Genomic DNA, 3,518 nt, shown 5'->3' with positions numbered 1-3,518 from the left:
CCCGGCAGCGGTGCCAAAAACTTGGTGGGCCCGGGGAAGCGTATAAAATTAAGCGTGATAAAACGCGAGCCTACAGTAATACCGCAAGTGCACGGTCGTCAGTTGTAGCTCGTGCAAGTACGGGTCGATCCACAGAGATTGGGAGTGTTTTGTTGTTTCTAGCTATTTGGGCTCTAAATTGCTATTGGGCTTCTAATTGTGCTTTGGGCTTAGTGGGTTTGTTTGGATTGACTGTGAACTTATGGGCTTTTGGTCTTTAGAGTTGCACTGGGCTTTGGGCTAACAGTGAACTGAACTTGGGCTCAACAGTTCAACTGTGAATTGGGCTCAGTGTCTTTTGATGTGAACTGGGCTTTGGATTCAGTCAAGGATCTGGGCCTTTGGGACTTTATGAAATGGGCTTCAGTTTGTACAAACAATGGACAGTGGGCTTAGAACTGAGCTTGGGATTTTGGGATTGCTGTGAGCCAAGCTCAGTTGCAGCAGCAGCAGCAGTGGAAGAAAGCAACAGCAGCAACAGGGTTGCAGCAGCAGCAACAATACTGCACAGTGGCTGCACAAGCAGTGCAAGTAATAGCAGCAGCAGAACAAGGAGAAGAGAAGGCAGTGCAAGTAGTGGTGGCACTAAGCCAAGGTAACAGTGGCAAAACAAGGCAATGAAGAACAAAGGCAGTTAACAGGAAAGACAATGGAGAAAATTTACAAGACAATGACTAAACAAGCAGAGAACAATGCAAAATGAACCAAGGCCTAAGCCAAGGGCAAGGGAGAAGGTGAAACTGAAATGGTGACAATGCAAGGCCAAGGGAAGAATACAGGCATACAAATAGAATGGGAAGAGAATTAGCTTGCTAAGAGCACTAATTTCTCCCAATGCTCAATCAACACAATGCATCCTAAGCATACAAAAATGGAATGGAAAGATAATCAGCTTGCTATGAGCACTGATTTCTTCCATTACTCAATCAATTCAGTGCTTCAAAGGCTTCTAGCCTAGCATTCCATTAAACTAACAGCAGTGAACTAAACATTAACATTACACAAACATCAACAGGAACATGCACATTTAACAGGAACATCAACAGAATATGAAAACAGGAAATTAAAACATGAAATTAAAACAAGCACATTAACAGGGACATAACAAACATTTAAACTACTAAACAGGGAATGTAAATTGCAAAACCTAAATTGAAATTTAATTGAAATTTAAGAACTGAAATTAAACCTAAACTAACCCAATTTTGGGGAAATCTCGGCTAGCCCAAGAACACACCTCACACGTTCTACACCATGAGCTATTTATACTTCAAAAGCCCCAATAATTTACAAACCCTAAAATTAAAATTAGGTATTTTAAATTCCGAAATTGCTCACCAAATCCGCTGAATTGGTGGTGACCCATGCCTCCATTTGTACTCCTCTACCTCTCCATAGCCTTGCTGTCATTATTTGAAGACATGCAATCACTTTCATCAAAATCACTCGACCTCAGTGGCGTGTGGAATTGATGAAGATGATTGAAAATCATCATACGAGTTAGGTGGTGAGAGTGGGATGTGGTGGTTAGATAATTTGGTGGCGGTTAGGTGGTAGAGATGGCTGTTGCAGGGTGATGGTGGTGGAGCAGTTGCAGAGGAGAAGGAAGGAAGAAGTCGATGGAAAGAAGGAGGGGAGTGTTTGGCGATGGGTATAGGGTTAGGTTGCTCGGGTGTGAGGCGGGTGCAGCGATTTTTGATGTTTAGCGAGACTAAGCCGTGAGATGTGGAGCTGGTAGGTAGATCGGACGGTGATGCGGAGGCAAGCGAGGAGCGACCGTCGGATGAAGGGATACAACGAAACGAACGGTGCTAGATTAGGTTAGGTGCTGTAGTGTAAGGCGGAGATATCAAACTTTGATGAACAGCAAGGGAGCAACCGTTGGATTCAACTACCATCTAATCTGAAGGCTTGGAATTTCAGCGCTGTGGTGCTTGGCAGAGACTTCAGATTTTGATGCTCTATGAAGGAGAGACCGTCGGATGCTTCTGAGAACTGATCTGATGGCTGAGAACGGAGGCGTTTTTGTGTGTAGAAAATGAGGTTGTGCGCACCATTCTTCGCGGCTTCCTTGCGTGATTTCTCCCGCCTTTTCACTACTTTTCTGCTCTTTTTGCTCTGCAAGTCATCCAGACTTTATTTATTACCTAAAAATGCAAAATTAAGTAAGAAAAATATTTATTCTTGAAAACAATGAAAATACAGAATATGGGATAAAATGTAGAATTAATGCACAAAAGATGAGTTAAATGCCAACAAAAAGGGATAGATATATACAATATTTGGCACTCATCAGTGTTGCACTTTTTAGTTCGAATTTTTCAACTAAATTCCTTGCATCTTTTTCTTGACAAAGTAGAATATTGTCTTTTTGTTGCTGTATTTGCAACCCAAGAAAATATGATAATTCTCCAACATTACTCATTTCAAATTATTCACTCATAAGATTCAGGAATTCATCTGTTACAGATTTTGAGGTGGATCCATAGATGATGTCATCTACATATATTTGCGCTACCAATACATTTTTTCCACTCCATTTGGTGAAACGTGTCTTATCATCACCACCTCTAGAGAATCCTTTTTAAAGTAAGAAGGATGTCAGTTTATCATACCAAGCTCTTGGAGCTTGTTTTAGACCATACAAGGCCTTCTTAAGTTTAACGACATAATATGGGAATAACGGATCTTCAAATCCTTTAGGTTGAGCAACAAATACCTCTTCTTTTAAATCCCCATTCAGAAATGCAGATTTAGCATCCATTTGAAAAAGTTTTATCTTAAGATAGCAAGCATAGGAAAGTAACAGTCTTATTGATTCTAAACGAGCAACAGGAGCAAAATTTTCATCAAAATCAATACCTTCAATTTGAGAATATCCTTGAGAAACGAGCCTAGCTTTATTTCTGAAAATCGTCCCGAATTCGTCTGATTTGTTTTTGTAGATCCATTTTGTTCCAACAATGTTTACTCATGTCGGCTTAGGAACAAGTTCCACACTTCTTGTCTTTTAAACTGATTAAGTTCCTCGTGCATTGAGTTTACCTAAGAAGGTTCACTGAGTGATTCCTCAATGTTATTCGACTCTATTGAAGAAAGAAAACATGAATAGTGACAGACGTTCTGAAGTTCTATTCGAGTCATAACTCTAGCATTGTCATCTCCAATGATGTCTTCAGAAAAGTGTCTTTGATGTACCCATTTAACAGGTTTTTGGACAATACTTTCGGTATCATTGGGTTGTTCAACAATACTTTCATTATCGTCTTTATCATCTGTGTCACTAATTAAAGGAACAACTGATGGTTCGACTTCAATCTGTTTTTCTTTAATAACAGTTTCAGAAGGAGGAATCTCTGTTGCAGTGTGATTGTCTTGGAAAAAATCGCTAATGCCATCAATAACTACATTGATTGATTCCATCATGACTTTGTTCTGAGATTGTATACCCTGAAGGCACGACTGTCAGAAGCATAGCC

The sequence above is a fragment of the Papaver somniferum genome, chromosome 5 (genome assembly GCF_003573695.1).
Source record: "Papaver somniferum cultivar HN1 chromosome 5, ASM357369v1, whole genome shotgun sequence".
NCBI classification, from domain to species: domain Eukaryota; kingdom Viridiplantae; phylum Streptophyta; class Magnoliopsida; order Ranunculales; family Papaveraceae; genus Papaver; species Papaver somniferum.
Note: the sequence above shows the minus strand (reverse complement) of the source record.